Genomic DNA, 13,748 nt, shown 5'->3' with positions numbered 1-13,748 from the left:
GCCTTTATTTAATAAACTAGACTTACAGTCTGAATCTAACATTTGTACAGCAAACGGGACATAACTGCAAATTAATTTTAATGAAAGTGGAACAACATTGCAGCCTCAAGCACCAATATCAGTAAAGATAAGTTTTTTTAAAATTAAAAATTCCCGGAAGACAGGGCTGGGATAGCTCTTATAGGTAGCCACATTCTGACATACTTTGTCCTCAAGTCGCTTGTTGACTAAAGGTGACCTGATTTCATAGGGTTTTCTTTAGGCAAGGAATATCCAGAGATGGTTTTGCTTGTTCCTTCTTCTGAAATATAACCAACACCCCCTGATATGTGTTGGTGGTCTCTCATCTAGGTGTTAACCAATACCCGCATTGCTTAGCTTCCAAAATCAAACATGATTTGGTGCCTTTAAGGGTAATTAGACTGTGTACCACCATTTATACCAGAGATGTGCCAAACAGTATTCCAATCTTTCTACTACTAAATGGACTTCACACCACTTCATATTCCAGACACACAGCAAATGCCTATTAAAAGCAGCATAACATTACTCAACAGCCTTGAAGCACCTAGATTTTGTCTGTTTCTAGGATTTGTGAAAGCATTCTGAGAGCTGGTTGGATTAAGACCTCAAGATGACCTGATCCTCTATCCTTTTGGGCTCTTTCAACCTCCATAAGCTCAGCTGATTTCCTCCCTTGTTATGGCCTGTGCACCACACAGACTGGGAACTTTTCTTTTATGAATCTTTACTGAAAGTGCAGCGCTTCATGCTCAACTCTTCATAATTATCCTCATTATAGCGTCCTTTTATCATGGGAAAATGTTCACAAAGATGTCCTGCATAATGCATTTCATCTAAAGAAATGAACCTCCTGGCCTGTGTTAAATAGCTAGTGAATTACAAAACTGTCTTACCAAAAGGCTGTTCATTGTCATGCTAATAGCCTTTACATTTGCCATCATTGAACTAGATTATAGACTCCTCCTTTATAATCTGCAGGTTTCTAGATAATGGAATTTACAATTGTAACTCTTCAGAAACTGATAAAAAATATTGAAGTGTCAATGGAGTTCACCTTACAGAATCATTTATAAATATGACTCTGTTCTTCTAAGATGTGCATTACCTACTGTCAAGTAATATTTGGAGAATCTTGCTCATATAAATTTCATCACTCAAAAGATAAACGTCAAATTAGTCTTGGGTTTAATAAGAACATGATTCTTGGAATTAGTACCAGCATCTTGCCTTTTGATCACTACACATTTCCTTAATGCAAAGTTCCAAGTACAGTAGAGTCTCGCTTATCCAACGTAAACGGGCTGGCAGAACATTGGATAAGTGAATATGTTGGATAATAAGGAGAGATTAAGGAAAAGCCTATTAAACATCAAATTAGGCTATGATTTTACAAGTTAAGTACCAAATTATCATGTTATACAACAAATTTGACAGAAAAAGTAGTTCAATACGCAGTAATGCTATGTAGTAATTACTGTATTTACGAATTTAGCACCAAAATATCACAATGTATTGAAAACATTGACTACAAAAATGCGTTGGATAATCCAGAACGTTGGATAAACGAGTGTTGGATAGGTGAGACTCTATATCTGTTACACAGTTTATATATTTTTTGCCTAATTAATCTAGCAAATATATTTTTCTTGAGTCCAAATTTGACATAGAGAGGCTGAGAAAAACAATGACCAGGAATGTGCTAGAGATGTCCCGATCCTGTGTTGACTGCCAAAGTCTTAGGGCCATTGGATTTCACTAGCGAAGAGGGAAATGAATTCTTAGAAGGGAGACATTCCCTGGTTGTTAAAGAAACATATTGTTTCATAGGCTTTGGTGGACACCTGTTGTGAGATATCTGGTCAATGCAAACATAACATTCCCGTGTAAAGAAATGGGCACATGTGCATGCAATTAGCCTTCCTGATGATAAGGGTACAAATATATTATTTCAGTTGCTTGGTAGAGAGGATTGTAGTCATTGATTGACTTTGGCACCAGTAATTGTAACGTATTGGAAACCACGTGAGAGCATCTAGATAGAAGGTCAAAATCCAGGGTGTTGGAAATGGCTTTGTCTGAAATGCTGCCTGTACTAAACGGAAGAGTTATATAGATTATAATGTTGAAGATGCTTAATAGATGGGTGATACCGTTCTGTAAGGTGGAAGGATTCAGAGTTGTTGGGCATATGAATATTCTGAGATGTGAGATTTGCTTGATCTGAATTAGAATAGAACCAAACTGCTGTCTTTTGAATGTTTAAAAGATAGAAGAGCATCTTTCAAATGAACACCTTAGAGATCAGCCATCAAAAGCTAGGAAGCATATGTGGCTAGGTCTAATCGACCCTGGGGATGAAGGTGAACATGTTCTGATTGCCCAAGTGGATGGGAGTAAAAATTAAATCTTGAACATGCATTTGAACGTTATAATCAGTCGAAGACAAGTAAATGCCAAAGCAGAAAATATATATACAGTGGACACTTATATAGGTGTTTTTGTGTTAATACTAGAAGACTCTGAAGCAAGAGGGGGGAAATAGAGTACTATACCTCTAATGAGCATTAGATGACTGGTGGGATTTAATCATCTCTGGATAAAACATTTACAGGAAAGACAGAGAACAAAATATTACAGATGAGACAACTTGTGACACATAAACATATTAGAAATCTCAAAAAGTACCCATTCCACAGAACCACTAACTATTATACGTCCCCAAAGTGATTTATTACTGGAAACATGTAACACCCTGATCAAAATGTTCCAGTTGGGATTGAAACCAGGGAGCATGCAAAGAAGGACGTGCTACAGTAACTGGCAGTATAAATTATGCATTGACAGAGTCAGTGTATGTTTTAGTCAAGACAAAGAGCCTTCAAAAGAGGAAACCTTTAAAATTAGAAGTGGTAAATAAGTGAAGCATTAAAAAAGGAAATCAAAAGGGTTCCTTCATTTTATCTAAGGTTCTATTATGTGTAAACTTATACACATAATAATAGATGCTCAGCTAGAATGTATATTACAGGTGATTAAAGTTGGTATACGTTCAAGAAATCATCAGTGATTACCAACATATGAGAGAGATGAGATATGTCAAGATATAAGAACTTTATGAGGAGAGCAAAATGGGCCACAATTTTGCAAAAAAATATGCAAACAAAAATGCTGGACCACTCTAACAACCACCATGTCAGACTACACAGAGAAGCCATTGAAATCGACAAGCATATGGACAATTTCAACAGAAAGGAGGAAACCGTGAAAATGAACAAAATCTGGCTTACCAGTATTTTAAAAACTCTAAAATCAGGACAACAAATAAAGAACAACACTTTGAAAATGGGAATTACAGACATGAACCAATGAGGGACAGCTAACACCTCCAAAAAAAAGGATTCCCCCAGGCAGGAACCAGACAAGCTTTGAAGCTACAAGGCCATTCAATGCTAATGAGGGTGATTAATTACAACATTCACACTGGCCTCCAACAGAGTTCTTTCTCCCATGCTGTACCTTCCACAGATATATAAACCTCTCTTGCTTACTTTCCAATATACCTCAACCTCTGAGAATGCCTGCCATAGATGTGGGTGAAATGTTAGGAGACAATGCTTCTGGAACATGGCCATACAGCCTGGAAAACTCACAGCAACCCAATTGATGTTTTGTTACATGCTTTAATGATGTATTTGAGCCTAATTTCCAGTATTAGGGTCAAGTAGGATTGAGGTGGGGAAGAGATTAACTCTGAAGTGAAATTGGGGGACAAAAACAGTAGTGGGGAGTTGAAATTTCTCTGTCCACACACCACCTATTAGAATTGTATCTTCCTCCAAAGGGAAGTAGAACCCCATTTAAAGATATAGGCACACCACCATCATTTGGTCATTGGATCCTGAATGATCACACAGATAGATATTTCACACATTCACACCCTGCCTATAAATAATGTTAATTATCACCTACTTCATTTGATTCAGGACACAGTTTGAATTAAAATCATTAGTAGAGACCAGGGGTATTCAGATTAAATTATGGTATTTAAAATATTTATTGATGGATTTTAATATGTGGTAGTTTTAGATGCTCTTTCAACTGATACATGTTGTGATATGTTGTTTTTCCCCTGCCTAGATCAACAGGGAGAGGCAAGTAAGAAATACAATACAATACAGTAGAGTTTCACTTATCCAACATAAACAGGCCGGCAGAACGTTGGATAAGCAAAAATGTTGGATAATGAGAGATTAAGGAAAAGCCTATTAAACATCAAATTATGTTATGATTTTACAAATTAAACACAAAAACATGTTTTACAACAAGCCTGCCACTTGTTTAGGAGCGTGGTTGCACTTGTGTTGTTATTGGGCGTGTTGGCCCGCTGCGAGTTGCTACCTAGAGAAACAGCTGTGGATTCGGGTGGGAGGCAGACTGCACTGAATAATACAAAACGTTGGATAAGCGAAGGTTGGATAAGTAAGACTCTACTGTATATACAAATACAATATATTGTTGTTGCAAGCTCCCTACTCAAAAGCCAGGTCTCTGCTTTAACAGACTTGGAGGTGGAGTGAGAGATTGTTACATTTTCACAGCAGTCTAATGGCATTTTGTAGATAGGGGTTATTTTCTCGATACAGCACACTCATTGCTACTATAATTGCTGTGTGGATGTGGGTATGTTGTCAATCATATCACTGTCATTTATCTTGGATTGTGATGACAATTGATCACCTGCAGTACAAGCTGGAAGCCAGCACAGGAAACAGGGATATGCTTGACATTTGGTTTCCGCTGCTACAGTGACACAACAGTGAATGACAGAAGTTAATTTGATGTGCAGTTATTAAATGCATAGGCACATCCTTCAGAGTCATAATTGGTAATCCAAATGTGAAGTCAGTAAACCAACAGCTTTTGGGAATCTGGGGGTCACTGAGTCATTTCCAGAAAACGGTGATCCCATGTTTAAAAATGTATTGAATAGTTGAATAGATGCATGTGCAGCTGAATAGGTTCATATATAGCTAAAACAAAACTAATTAATAGAGAATCTATTTTCCTTTCCAAAGTTGTCCCTGGAGATAGACAATGAAACTTGATATTCAGAGACATTGCATTTGTCTGCACTAAACTTATACATTGCTACAGTGTATGGTATCATAATGACAGGTGAAAGTGAGAACTGAATCCATAGAAAATATGCAGAGGAGATTATCAATAATATTATCATTGCTGAACTGTCATTTATGGATTGCTCAGAACACTAGTGGTTTTCCTGGGTTGTGCCACTTTGGGCTGGGGAGGTGAAATTAATTGTTTCAATACTATGATCTTTTAAAAAATAGATAAATATGGGCATAAAAGAACGGGCTTGTCACAAAAATGTAGGTTGACTCATTGTTCTTGTTAAGATAATTCCCTACATATAATGTTTTCCAACATACACCCTCATACCTTTGGCAGGAAATGACAGTAGCCCTCTATCATGTTCCGTTTAAGCAGGAAAAATAATTTCATGTTTAGTGAAGGATGAATAGCCAAGTTATTGCTTTTGCGGAGCTGAAAAAGCAGAACTTCCAAGATCTATGTTGAATATTAGCCATTTTGTCAGGAAGGAATAAGGCAAGGGTAGAGTAATGCAGAAAATTTGAGCTTCATTTCTACATGACTATATCCTAAGAAAATTTCCACAATTATGTTTGAATAATATGCATGTTTATTTCATCGTGTGTAAATATGATGAAATAGGTATATGCAGCAGCAGCTGGTGATTCCCATGCCATAGAGCTTGTGGGTCCATTCCAGATTTTGCTAGCTTTAAATGAGCTCTCCAAGGTGCTGAATGTGTTTAGAAATCAGTACCTTGGCAAGCTCCTGGATTAAAACCTGGAGTGGATTCCAGTGGTATATTTTAACAGAAGCTTAGAGTTGGAAGAGACAACAAGGGCCATCTAGTTCAATCCCTTACCATGCAGAAACACACTAGGTCAGGCATGGGCAAACTTTGGCCCTCCAGATGTTTTGGACTTCAACTCCCACCATTCCTAACAGCCGGTAAGCTGTTAGGAATGGTGGGAGTTGAAGTCCAAAACACCTGGAGGGCTGAAGTTTGTCCATTCCTGATCTAGTCTCTGCTTAAAAACTTCCAGAGGAGACTCCACCACATGCTGAGACACTACATTCCGCTATTGAACAGTTTCCATCATCCTGCATAAAATGAAAAAGTACTGTAGTTTATTACTATAGCCCCACAGCCATCATTTTTACATGCACCTACTTAGGAGTTAGAAAATGTTGGATGGAGGAAGGGAACTATTTGGGTAGGTCGGCTGTATCTCATATCCAGTGTACTGCTAACCTCCCTTTAGGTTGACAACAGCAAGATTTTAATGTATACCTCTCACCTTTCTTGTTGCGAAAGCCATTGTTACATTGAGGAGTCTCACTGCGTGATGATGGAGAGGGTGCAGCTGGAAGAACTAGACCAGATTGGGAACCTAAATGGGCTAGATTAGATCCAAGTATATGTATTGTCGGAGCCCCTGATGGTGCAGCGTGTTAAAGTGCTGACCTGCTGAACTTGCAGACTGAAAGGTCACAGGTTCGAATCCAGGCAGTGGAGTGAGCACCTGTTGTTAGCCCCAGCTTCTGTCAACCTAGCAGTTCTAAAACATGCAAATGTGAGTAGATCAATAGGTACCACTCCAGCGGGAAGGTAACAGTGCTCCATGCAGTCATGCCAGCCACATGACCTTGGAGGTGTCTACGGACAACGCCGGCTCTTCGGCTTAGAAATGGAGATGAGTACCAACCCCCAGAGTTGACTAGACTTAATGACAGGGGGAAACCTTTACCTTTACCTTATATATATTGCCATTTCATGGTCTATATTTTGAATACAAGGAGCAGTACACTGAAGTGTTCAATTAAAAGTCATTTAAAAATAAGAGCAGCACTGAACGTGTAAGAATATACAGTTTAAATCAGGTGTGACGGCACGAGTGGCGCCATCTATATGTCAAACTATAAGTTTCAAGATTTGAATTGTTGTATCATGTCTGATTTTGCCCTTACCCTGTAAATGTAGTTGGATTGGTTATATCTGTCAATCAATGTTGTTTGTACCTGTTATATTGCTCACTCAGCAAAACTGTTTGGCTCCACCTCTTCCTGGAGTAGGACTGTGTTTCCTCCTTTTCATTCCACCAGCAAGCTCTCTATCGGATGGACGTGAGAAAGAGACTTGGCACTAAAAGCCCTTCAAAAGTTACCTCTCAGCACCAATTCTGAGGTTCTTACCCTTGGGACTCACACTTCATGTTCAGGGCCAACCTGAACAACGTTGAGGAGTCTCAAGCGCCTTCACATCAGTCCTTTGGCAACAGAGGAAGACTCTTGTCTTCAGATATAGGTCATTGGACTGAGGCTGAGTTTGCTCCGGCAGTCACAGCCAGAGAAAGAGGGATCTAGAAGGCTCCACGGACTTAAACAATCAAAGACTGTAATGTATATTTTCTTTTACCCCCTTTGTGAACAATAAACCCAGTTTTTGAGTTATCTACAGTGTTTTGGTCCTTGGGAGTTCCAGTTTCCCTAAAGGAGGGCAAGAAGCAATCCCCTGGGGAAAGATGTCACGTCCATGCCTCTTTCACTAAGAGTACAGCCCCAGGCGCGACGGCACATCAGGGGTCCTCAAACTTTTTAAGCAGTGGGTTAATTCACAGTCTCTCAGATTGTTGGGGAAGCAGGGCTATAATTTGAAGGGGGGAAAACATGAACAAATTCATATGCACAGTGCACAGATCTTATTTGTAGTGCAACAAACATGAAAGAACAAAATATTTAAAATGAAGAACAATTGTAACCAGCATAAAGTTACCAGTATTTTGCTTTTGGCTGATGAGAAAATCAAGTGAATTAGGATTGTTGTTGTTCTGTCCCTTCAAGTCATTTCAGACTTAGGGTCAACCTAAGTCTAAAGTTTAGGGCAGGGGCCAAGTAAATGACCTTGGATTGCAGAATTCAACCCACAGGCCTTAGTTTGGGGACCCCTGGTTTAAATGAATAGGTTGACAGCAGCCCTGGCCTCTGGGAAAGTAGCATAAACTTCAATTAGTCTTCCGTTCATCCAGCAAAGTATACCAGGACTGATGTCTTCTGGGCTTGTGTCATAGAAGAGTGCACACTGCACAGCAGGGAATGGAAATTGTCCTTAGGAATCTCATGCAAATATGACATTGAGTGTTCGATCAGTATAGGTTCCCTTTATTTTAATCTGATTGTAGACTACGTTTGGGTCTGACCAGTGGATGCTAGTGTAGAGGATAAGAAAGATCAGATAATCAACTTTGGTACCTCAGCTATTTATGAAGAACCATCTGCTCATCCTAATACTAGCACAGTACAACATATTCATGGGTGGTACGTTCCCAGTTTTTGCATGGATGTGCAAAACTTTATATAATAGCAAACCCTAACTATATGCAGATTTTCAGGCCCAATCAGTTGTGCTGAAGGACCTAGAAAATACTTAGATTTATAGTCAGATGCAGATAAATGAGATATTGGTTCTGCAGATGTGGGGCCATATTGTACATAAGCTGTGAGGAATGGTAACAACAACAACAACAACAACAACAACAACACATTATTTGTACTCCTCCACCATCTCCCTGAAGGGACTCGGGTCGGCTCACAGAAGCACTTCGAAGTGCTGCATATAAACAATAGTACATAAGCATATAAACAGCAAAAACAACACACATAACACACACAAAATCCATCTGATAAAGCTTCACAATTCTTAAAACACAGCAGAACCTGGTACTGTGTATAAGCCTGTTTCATTCAAACCGAGCATTTTAAATTATTGTAGGCTTTTGTTTTCATAAATTGGAAGAATTTATTGTCCATCTCACCCACACTGCACCAACTTCTCCCAAGCTACATAATTCTAAATAAAGTGCTGCTTGGGCATGATTGTCAAGTTGCAGTGTTGATCCTCTGAAGGATACAAATTAGAGGAATAATAAACAACAGCCTTTCGTTTGTTCATGCGTAGCATCTCAAACAACACAGCATACATTTGGCATATTAATCTCATCAGGCATATAAAGCAAAAGGGACCTAAAGACTGCTGGTTCCTACAATGGAGAACCATAGTCTCCAGCAGCTGAATTTTCATTCCCGTATCAGGGTCCAGGCACAGTTCAAGAACAATTGAATCTAGTAGCCACTCGCTCCTCTCAGTGCTTCCTTTCTAATAAATATTCTAACAGACTGATGTCAATGGAAGCAGTGTTCCAGCCCAAAACAACTCTCCTTGATTATCACATCAGCAAAGAGCATCAACAAGAACACATCTGTTACAGAGAAATGACAGTGTTTTTCCAGGAATAAAGCAGAATTAAATGTATTATAAATATTACACAACAAAGAAGGTAGAATAGATGTTGTTAACAATTGTTTTGGCAATGGATATGCCATGTCACTTTTGTTTTAACATTTACAACAGGTGTTTTATGAATGCTGAATTTATATTCTAGCCTTGCTTTTCTCACAATGGGGATCCACCATCTGTGATGGACTATATCTGTCTCCAGCAGCATTACATTTTATTTTTATTCCTGCTCTTACTAGTAACAGAGAAATGTTTGGCGGCTAACCAGTGGTGACTGCAGTAATTATACACAATGTTTGTTAGTTTGTTAAATGCAGTATGTTATTTTATTCCCAGGACACTAAGTATAGGAAGTGAATATTCATGTTGTGTTCCTTGGTTCAGAATCCAGAGTCATGTACAGAATTAAGGTTTTCCTCTCTCTATAAAGCAATCCCACTCACTTCTGACCACAGCATCCCAAATCACCTAGGTTATCACTCCTTATACTTGAAAAGCTTTGGAAATGGTCCTCACTACCTAGCACAAGGAACTTCTTTTGGAAAGATTGCAAAGAAGTTCTAGGAAGTACCCAGAAGCGCATATAATTGCTTCAGAAGATCTCTGGCTATCTGACAAAACTTTTGTGACATTCACTACTCTTTTCCAACCATCCTTTCAAGGGAAATAATAAAACCAAATAAGAATCTATCTCGGGGAGATAGGGCAATATACAAATAAGTATTATTATTATTATTATTATTATTATTATTATTATTATTATTATTATGTTCCCAAATGGAATTACAATACATATTTTTGCACTTTTATCTAGACCGCCCTCCCATTTTATTCACTTAGTCAATAAATGGTGGTCTTTGTATTTTATCATTCTATTGTTTCACTGTTTTATTATAGTATTTTATGGCATTAATATGGTTTTAATGTGTTTATTTTATCTGCTTGAAAATGTTGTTTTTATATGTATTTAATTCTGTTTATTATTTGTTTTTTGGGCTTGGCCCCGTGTTAGCCACCCTGAGTCTCTGTGAGAAGATGGAGGCGGGATAGAAAAATACAGTATCATCATCATCATCATCATCATCAACATAATCAACATCATCAATAACCTTATCAGTTTTCCAGAAATGTCCTGGTCTGGTTTTCAGCATAAAACTGAACACTTTTTTGTCCTATCAACACTTTTTTTGGATGCTTAGAGCAAAGGCCTAATCTGTTAAGATCAGAAGAACATTCAACAGCACTAGATATAATAGTTTCTGATTCTGGGTCTAGAGATTTTATTGGACTTCCAATTCAGATCCCAACCCACCACCCTTGCCAGTATGACCCATAGGAAAGGGATTCCAAGGACTCAGGGTTCAGAACTACTGATAGTTAATCATGAGGTGGTAGCGAAAAGGCAGTGTGATCTTTCAGACAAGGGCTCCTAGTTTTATCAAATAATTGTTTTTTCAACACAAACTGCAGCCAGAATTGTAATTGACTTTCTACACATTCTAATACTTTTGAAATGTTTTATGTCCTGTTCAGTCCATACAATTGCAGAGGATGTACCTGTGTGGGTTAGGTGAGCAAAGCAGAAGCCCTCTCTTTTGGTTTTTCACTTATGGACTTTCCAGAGAGGCTGTGCTGTTTAAAGAAAAAAGCAAATGTTGCCCATAAAGCAAGGGCTTCTTCCCACTCTAATGTTTTCCTCAGAAAGAAGAAACTATTGTGTATAAAACAAGGACGTGTTTTCTCTCCCATTTTGCTCTTGAAGGGAAGAAAGTAATATCCCTAATTCAGGGAAAGCATCCCTCTGCTTCGCATCTCAAAAAGGAGAGAGTAGTGTCCATAACACAGGGATATCTTTACTCTTTCAACTTACCCTAGAAAGAAAAAAATGTCCACATAGTAGCAAGTCCTCTCTCTCTCCCATTTTAACTCAAAAAGATGCTAATATATTCCATTAAATGGTTTGAACACATCCGTAGGTCCTAGTGGTGGTGCCACTGTGCACCTTCTTTTCCTCAGAAGGAAACAAGGGGACATTTTTTAAAAGGGCACTCAACAATTGAAAACCACTAGGGGTATGCAATTTTTCATTAGTCGCTGTAAGTCGTCCCAAATTTGTTAAATTTGTACTTACAACACAATATCAGATGCACAGGCATGGCATGCGCCAAAAACATAAGATTCGAGATTTACCCAATACTTTTTCATTTGCATTTTATAAATCTCGGAAGCCTCCCAAAGCCAATGTCATTTTCAGCACAAGGAAGCAAAGAAAAGCAAAGAGGCTACCTTTCCTCTTTAAATTAATGGCCTTTCGCCATTAGGAGAGGGAAGCAGTAGGGAGAAAACAGAGTTCGCTGGGAAAGAAAGCACAGAAATACTGATAAATGTAGTTTAGGATGGCAAAGAGCCCTATGCCAGAGAATTCAAAAGGCCCTGCCCTAAACTACATTTCCCAGAATTCTGTTCAGCATTAGAAAGCCCCAATCAGGACAGGGAAAAGATAGAATCATAGAATCATAGAGTTGGAAGAGACCTCGTGGGCCATCCAATCCAAACCCCTGCCAAGAAGCAAGAAAATTGCATTCAAAGTACCCCCGACAGATGGCCATCAGATCCCTCCTTAGCAGCCAGAGTTCCAATGAATAGTTGAATCTGCAAAGAGGAGGACTGACTGATACTTCTAGTAAGTAAATCTCTGTGCTGGGTTTGGAAGAAATCCCTAAATGGAAGTTCTATTGCTTAATATGATAGATATTTAATGAGATAGCTGTTGTGGCTTTTTTTAAAAAAAGGTTTTTGTCAAAAGTTTTTTAAAATCCCTAAATCAGTAGAAAAAAAAGTAGAGTCTCACTTATCCAACATAAACGGGTTGGCAGAATGTTGGATAAGCAAAAATGTTGGATAATAAGGAGGGATTAAGGAAAAGGCTATTAAACGTTAAATTACATTATTATTTTACAAATTAAGCACCAAAACATCATGTTTTAAAATAAATCGACAGCAAAAACAGTCCAACATACAGTAATATTATGTAGTAATTACTGTATTTATGAATTTAGCGCCAAAACATCACAATATATTGAAAACATTGATTAAAAAAACATTGGCTACTAACAAACTGACTACAAATAAAGATAGAATTGCATAAAATGAACTTACAGTAGCAACATTGTCAGAAATTAAATCAATAACAATTTCAATCCTTGCTGCTTAGAAAAACAGCTGTGGATCGGGGCAGGAGGCAAACTGTGTCGGATAGTCCAGAACGTTGGATAAGTGAAGGTTGGATAAGTGAGTCTCTACTGTGTTAATATTTCTGAAAGTTGGGGGGAATTATCCCCTGTTATCTTGTGTTATTGTATAGAAAATTCAAAAAAAAAAAAAGCTCTTGTAGTTTTTAAAATGTTGTTGATAAAAAATTTGGAAATTCCCCAATCTGTGGTTAAGTAAAATGTTCTAAAACTTGATGGGCTAACAGTGGTAAATGGCTAGGACTTCTGGGAGTTGGAGTTCATCAGCATCTGATTCTCACCCCTGCTTTAACTGGGACAAAATGTTGCATCCTGTCTTTTTAGAGTGAACGTGCTAGAAAGTACATTGCTCTTAACATGGCTTTAATGTTGGTGTTTTCTCCAAACTCAATTAAAGATGCAGTTGAAAGCCTGTTGTACAATCCTCAATTGCTTTGCCTCACTATTCCCCAGATATATCATTTTAAGTCAGAGGTGGGAATCACGCAGCTCTCCAGATATTTTTGGATGCAACTCATAGCATTTTTGCAACTCCATAGCATCATTGACTGCACAGCATCAGACTGGTAGGAGTTGTGCCGGCAGGACTGATGACTTGAAGGTTGGGTTGCTGACCTGAAGGTTGCCAGTTCAAATCCAACCCGGGGAGAGCATGGATGAGCTCCCTCTATAAGCTCCAGCTCCATGCGGGGACATGAGAGAAGCCTCCCACAAGGATGGTAAAAACATCCAAACATCCGGATGTCCCCTGGGCAACATCCTTGCAGACAGCCAATTCTCTCATACCAGAAGCAACTTTCAGTTTCTCAAGTTGCTTCTCTCTCTCTCTCTCTCTCTCTCTCTCTCTCACTCACACACACACACACACACACACACACACACACACACACAAGACTGGTAGGAGTTGTAAGGCAACAATCACAATTCCCACCTCTCTTAAATATGTAATCAAAATACATACCAGATCAGGTTTTAAATTATTTTGTTTTTTGTGGAGGTCCCTCAAATTCACCAGAGCCAGAAATTGCATACCTTTAGGAAGCAAGGTGAAAATTTAATTTAAACAG

Source organism: Anolis carolinensis, chromosome 1 (assembly GCF_035594765.1).
Source record: "Anolis carolinensis isolate JA03-04 chromosome 1, rAnoCar3.1.pri, whole genome shotgun sequence".
NCBI lineage: Eukaryota > Metazoa > Chordata > Lepidosauria > Squamata > Dactyloidae > Anolis > Anolis carolinensis.
Note: the sequence above shows the minus strand (reverse complement) of the source record.